Source organism: Lathamus discolor, chromosome W (genome assembly GCF_037157495.1).
Source record: "Lathamus discolor isolate bLatDis1 chromosome W, bLatDis1.hap1, whole genome shotgun sequence".
NCBI classification, from domain to species: domain Eukaryota; kingdom Metazoa; phylum Chordata; class Aves; order Psittaciformes; family Psittacidae; genus Lathamus; species Lathamus discolor.
Window position 1 is genome coordinate 1,599,939 of NC_088908.1, and position 7,204 is coordinate 1,607,142.

Here is a 7,204-nt window from a genome sequence, read left to right on the forward strand (position 1 = left end):
GGAGGAGTGGCTGACACACCAGAGGACTGTGCTGCCATTCAGCGAGACCTGGACAGGCTGGAGAGTTGGGCGGGGAGAAACTTGATGAAATTTAACAAGGGCAAGTGTAGAGTCTTGCATCTGGGGAAGAACAACCCCATGTACCAGTACAGGTTGGGGGTTGACCTGCTGGAAAGTAGCGAAGGGGAAAGGGACCTGGGGGTCCTGGTGGATAGGAGGATGACCATGAGCCAGCAATGTGCTCTTGCGGCCAAGAAGGCAAATGGCATCTTAGGGTGCATTAGAAAGGGAGTGGTTAGTAGGTCAAGAGAGGTTCTCCTCCCCCTCTACTCAGCCTTGGTGAGGCCGCATCTGGAATATTGCGTCCAGTTCTGGGCCCCTCTGTTCAAGAAGGACAGGGAATTGCTTGAAGGAGTCCAGCGCAGAGCCACAAAGATGATTAAGGGAGTGGAACATCTCCCTTATGAGGAGAGGCTGAGGGAGCTGGGTCTCTTTAGCTTGCAAAAGAGGAGACTGAGGGGTGACCTCATCAATGTTTACAAATATGTGAAGGGTAGGTGTCAGGATGATGGAGCTAGGCTTTTTTCAGTGATATCCAGTGATAGGACAAGGGGCAATGGGTGTAAACTGGAACATAGGAGGTTCCACGTTAACATCAGGAAGAACTTCTTTACTGTAAGAGTGACAGAGTACTGGAACAGGTTGCCCAGGGGGGTTGTGGAGTCTCCTACACTGGAGATATTCAAGGCCCGCCTGGACAAGTTCCTGTGTGATGTACTGTAGGTTACCCTGCTCTTGCAGGGGGGTTGGACTAGATGATCTTTTTAGGTCCCTTCCAACCCTTGGGATTCTGTGATTCTGTGATTCTGTGGATTCATCCTGTTTCCCTCTCTAGCTGATCAGGATGATCCTTATGACATGGGAGTCTATAAAGAGACTGCACTGAACTATGATCTCAAGATAAAGAACTTGATGGGAAGCAAAATACTGAACTATAATGTGCAGAAAAATAAAACACTAAATTACTGTGATATTTCACAACATCTTTAAAGTATAATAACATAATTTCAGTATAACAATATTCAATATAATTTCACCCTCACACTCAGAGCTCTGTACTCATTCTTGATACACCATTAAAAATGTACCATCTTGCACAAGTAGGTAACAGTCAACAATTTTCTAAACACAAAATTAGCAGCCTTCCAATATCTGAAGGGGGCCTACAAGGATGTTGGAGAGGGACTCTTCATCAGGGACTGGAGCGATAGGACAAGGGGTAATGGGTTCAAACTTAAAGAGGGGAAGTTCAGGTTAGATATAAGGAAGTTCTTTACTGTGAGAGTGGTGAGGCACTGGAACAGGTTACCCAAAGAAACTGTAAATGCTCTATCCCTGGCAGTGTTCAAGGACAGGTTGGATGGAGTCTGGGGTGACATGGTCTAGTGGGAGGTGTCCCTGCACATGGCAGGGGGGTTGGAACTATAGAATCATAGAATAGTTAGAGCTGGAAAGGACCTTAAGATCATCAAGTTCCAATCCTCCTGCCATGGGCAGGGCCACCACAGCTGGTAACTCAGAACCACAAAGCCACTTGCTCTTTCCCCACACTTCTTCCCCCTCTTCCCCCCCCCACTCCCAGAGGGATGGGGAGGAGAATCGGAAGAATGTAAATTCCATGGGTTGAGATAAGAATAGTCCAGTAACTAAGGTATAACACAAAACCACTACTGCTGCCACCAATAATATCAATAAGGGAAATAATAAGGGGAGAGAATGTAAAACTAAAAGGGGAAAAGAAAAACAAACACAAGTGATGCACAATACAATTGTTCACCACCCACCGACCGATACCCAGGCGGACCAGAGCAGCAATCTGTCCTTCGGGTAAATCCCCCCCAGTTTATATACTGTGCATGACGTGCTGTGGTATGGAATACCCCTTTGGCTAGTTTGGGTCAGGTGTCCTGTCTCTGCTTCCTCCTGGCTTCCTGTGCCACTCCTCACTGGCAGAGCATGAGACTGAAAAGTCCTTGACCAGAGTAAACATTACTTAGCAACAACTAAAAACATCGGTGTTATCAGTGCTGTTCTCAGGCTAGAGTCAAAAACACAGCACTGCACCAGCTACTAGGAAGGAGAAAAATAACTGCTACAGATGAACCCAGGACAAGTAATGATATTTAAAGGGGTTTTATGATGTTGCAACAACAGGGGGAAACATTTGCGCGTTCAAGAGTAAGCAGCAGGCCATGATTTAACATCTGGATGACACTTTCATAACAAGGAATTTGTTGGAGTCTTCCCTCAATGCCGTTTCATTTATGTTATCTGAATGTCGATGACTCTATAGACTTAAAAGATACCTAATGAACGTTTCATTGTACTGATAACAGAGTTATACTTAGGATCTTGGGAAACTGCCACAAGGCATATATTTTTTAATCTTAGTATCAGTCTTGGAAGCAGACTGGATTTGTACTACACTGTCCTGGGTTCAGCTATAGCAGTCATTTTTGTCCTTCTTGGTAGCTGGTGCAGTGGCATGTCTTTCAACTTTAGCCTGAGAAAAATACTGATAGCACACTGATGTTTTTAGTTGTTGCTGAGTAATGTTTACTCCGATCAAGGACTTCCTCAGCCTCATTCTCTGCCAGGGAGGAGGGGCATGGGAAACCGGGAGAAAGCAGAGACAGGACACCTGACCCAAACTAGCCAAAGGGGTATTCCATACCACAGCACGTCATGCCTAATATATAAAATGGGGGGAGTGTCCTGGGTTGAGCAGCAGCGGTCATTTTTCTCCTTCTTAGGAGCTAGTACAGTGCTGTGCTTTGATCTTTTGGCCTGGGAACAGTGCTGATAACGCCGATGTTTTCAGTTGCTGCTCGAATGTTTGGTCTGGCCAAGTACTTTCTGAGCCTCATGCTCTGCCAGGGAGGAGGGGAGGCTGGGAGGAAGCAGAGACAGGACACCTGACCCAAACTAGCCAAAGAGGTATTCCATACCACAGCACGTCATGCCCAGGAGGTAACGGAGAGTGACCCGGAAGGGCTGGGGGACTGCAGGGTTGGAGAAGGTGTCGGTCGGTGCTCGGCTGGAGGGAGTGGGGCAAGTTGTTGGTCGGCTGGTGTTGAGGTGTTGTGTTCTTTCCTCTTGTTATTTCCTTTATCATTGTTGTTGGTGGTGGTGGCAGTGGTGATTTGTGTTGCACCTTGGTTGCTGGGCTGTTCTTGTCTCGGCCCGTGGGAGTTGCATTCTTTTCGATTCTCCTCTTCTCCTCTCCGTCCCTCCGGGAGCGGGGGGAGGGCGGGGGGTGGGAGGGTGAGTGGGCGAGGTTTGTGGTTCGGGTTAAACAACGACAGGGAGTTACCCAGAAGGCCCAGATCGCTGCTCGGGTTAGGCTGGGTATTGGTAGGTGGGTGGTGAGCGATTGTATTCTCTCCCCTTGTTATTTCCCTTATCATTATTATCATTGGTGGTAGAAGTAGTGGTTTTGTGTTATACCTTAGTTACTGGACTGTTCTGACCTCAACCCATGGGAGTTACATTCTTTCAATTCTCCTCCCCATCCCTCCAGGACTGGGGGGAGGAAGAAAGAGGGCGAGTGAGCGAGCGGCTGCATGGTTTTGAGTTGCTGGTTAGGCTTAAACCACGACACACCCACAGGTGCTGAGGGAGCTGGCAGATGTTGTTGCCCTGCCACTCTCCATCACCTTTGAAAAATCATAGAGAATGGGAGAGGTGTCTGATGACTGGAGGAAGGCCAGTGTTACTCCCATGTACAAAAAGGACAAGAAGGAGGACCTGGGAAACTGGAGGCCAGTCAGCCTCACCTCCATCCCTGGAAAGGTGATGGAACAGGTCATTCTGGAGGTCATCACCAAGCATGTAGAAGAGAAGAAGGTCATCAGGAGGAGTCAGCATGGATTCACAAAGGGGAAATCATGTTTGACCAATGTGATAGCATTTTATGATGACATGGCAAGATGGGTTGACAAGGGGAGAACAGTAGATGTAACCTACCTCGACCTCAGCAAGGCTTTTGACACTGTCTCCCATAACATCCTCGTAGGTAAACTTAGGAAATGTGGGTTAGGTGAGTGGACAGAGAGGTGGATTGAGAACTGACTTAATGGCAGAGCTCAGAGTGTCGTGATGAGCAGAGTAGAATCCAGTTGGAGGCCTGTAGTCAGTGGCATTCCCCAGGGACCAATGCTGGGTCTGGTCTTATTCAACTTGCGTAGCAGTGACCTGGATGAAGGGCTAGAGTGCACCCTCAGCACGTTTGCTGATGATATGAAGCTGGGGGCAGTGGCTGATACACCTGAAGGCTGTGGTCCCATTCAGCAGGACCTTGATAGGCTGGAGAATTGGGCAGAGAGAAACCTGATGAGGTTCAGCAAGGGCAAGTGTAGGGTACTGCACCTGGGGAGGAAGAACCCCAAGTAACAGTACAGAACTCCAGTTCTGTTCATAAAAGTGTTCAGAATAAACTGTCAACAGCTCTCATTGTGGTCAAATTGTTTTATTTTGTTTTCTTTTTTAATACTATGCTAATCCAGTTATTAGGGAAGAATACATACAATGGCATTTAGTGAAATCTGGAACAGCTTCAAATCGACTCAGCAACTCTCTTTGGCATAGCAGTAGCAGTGCCCAAAATGGATAAAGGTTTGATTGCCTTGATTCCTTTGTGGAATAATGATTGTCTTTATATTTGTGATGACTTTTGGCACAGTTCAGATTGTTGTGACTTTGTACAAATTAGAAGTGATTGCCTGACTTGAGGCAAATTAAATACATTTAAAATAACTTGATATAGAATGTAACATACTTGACAATATCAACACTGTGCAGAAAAATAACCTTGCAGAAGTAATACAAATGGTAGTTTGATGTGTAACCCATCTTATTCTGCTGTCTTCTTACAATACCTTGCATTTCCCTGAATTTCCACCATTTCTGCCATATTGTATGCTATGGGGTCTATATTACAGCATTGTGGGGAGGTTGAACTAAAGTTCCATTTATTATTAAAATGATTAAGCTATTTTAATTAATATTAACAATAACAGAGGCTGAATCCTGAATATTATTTTTTTTCTCTGAAAAAGAATCTAATATGAACAAATACTGTCAGTCAGGATGAAGGATGTTTTTTACAGCTCCTACTCTACCAGTTGTGTGCTGGAACTAAACCCACTCAGTCTCAACCAAAGGACCATCTAGGACAGGAAGTCTCAATCTTCAAACCAATTAGGAGGATTTTGTAAACATAAATCCATCTTGTCATCAGGGTATAAAGATTTATAGTCTTGTCTTCTAGGATTCATTGCAGGAGCCAGTACTGTATTGGACCTTAGTTGAAATAAACTTTATGAGATAGTGTCCTGGGTTCAGCAGTAGCAGTCATTTTTCTCCTTCTTAGTAGCTAGTGCAGTGCTGTGTTTTGATTTTTTGGCCTGGGAACAGTGTTGATAACACCAATGTTTTTAGTTGCTGCTCAAATGTTTGGTCTGGCCAAGGACTTTCTGAGCCTCATGCTCTGCCAGGGAGGAGGGGAAGCTGGGAGGAAGCAGAGACAGGACACCTGACCTAACCTGACCAAAGAGGTATTCCATACCACAGCACGTCATGCCCAGGATGTAACGGAGAGTTACCCGGAAGGGCAGGGACTGCAGGGTTGGATGAGGTATCGGTCGGTGCTCGGCTGGGGGGAGTGGGGCAAGTTACTGGTCGGCTGGTGTGGTTGGATTTAAACCACGACAGTTCTTTTTGGCGCCCAACGTGGGGCACGAAGGGTTGAGATAACGACAGAGATGATTGGATTAATAGTCGTCACAATGCTGATTTATTGGCTCTCAGTGTTGTTCCTGTTGATCTCACAGTTTCAGAATATAGTAAGTACATTACTTAGAGACGGTATTTGCTGTGTTAGTGTTTATCAAGCGTGGGGCTTGGGCTAACGTTCTTGTCTCACTGTACTTTATGGCAATGACTTGTAATGCGGGCGTGCTCCGGCAGCAGGGTGGGATGGACGTGGCCATGGACTTGTACCCGGCCGTCCCGCTGCTCTTCACCGTCCTGGCCCTCGTCCTCGCCTCCATCTTCGTGAGGCTGCGGGGAGCCGAGGGGGAGCGGCCCGGGAGACGCCGGCGGCCCAAGTGGCTCAGGAGAGCGGCCCTGGGGACCAGGCGGCAGCGGGAGCGGGAGCGGGACCGGAGGCCGGGAAGGAGGCGGCTGCTGAGCAGCGGGAGGAGGCGGCCGAGGAGCCGAGCCCCGCGGCCGAGCCCAGGCCCGCAGTGGACGAGAGCATCCCCTGGAAGCTGCCCACCCAGCCCCAGGAGGATGCAGGAGTCCAGGCAGCATTTCCCAGCAAGGCAGAGGAGGAAGAGCTGCACTCAGGAAAAGAGAAGCTGGTGGCAAGAGAGCCGGCAAGCACAGCAGCTACACCAGCCCCAGGGACAAGTACAGCAGCATCATTTGAGAGTTCTGAAGGTTTTGAATAGCCTTTGGGTACCCTTGGGACCTGCCTGCTGATTGTGATGGGGATCACCATGTTGGCACACACACAGAGTGTGTTCTACCCACGACCATTTTGTCTGATCTCAAAAGTTAAGCAGAGTCAGGTTTGGGTCTTGTCTAGAGTTAGACGACGATACAGGAGGAGCAGGAGATTTTCCCCAAGGCTGGACAGTCATGAGTGGCAGGGTGTGTGGGACAGTATGAGCGAGTATCTAGTCCACTGGGCCCCTCCAGTGCTTTGGAAGCATCAGAGATGGAAGGCAGCTGTGTGGAGTCCCCAGCAACAAGCTGCAGAAACTGCTGAAGGGGACGGTGAATTATTTTGAGCCTGGTGGGCCCATGGCACTTCAGGCCATCAGGGCAGAGATGCAACATAGAGATGGACTCATGATTGAGGGATGGACTTGGCAATGGACACTACTGCCCAGGTTATTCACGAGTGTGAACACTGCACACAGCCTCTCCTGCTCTGAGAGACTGTTACAAGAGATGGAGCCTGACATCATGGATCAGATGGACTCAGAAGCTTTATAGGGACTGGACCATGCACTAAGAAAAGAGTGCACTAAGAGTGATGGTATATTGAAAATGTGGGATCTGAGCATGACGTGAATGGTATGGAATAAGGGGTGGATACCGTCCTGGGTTCAACAGTAGCAGTCATTTTTCTCCTTCT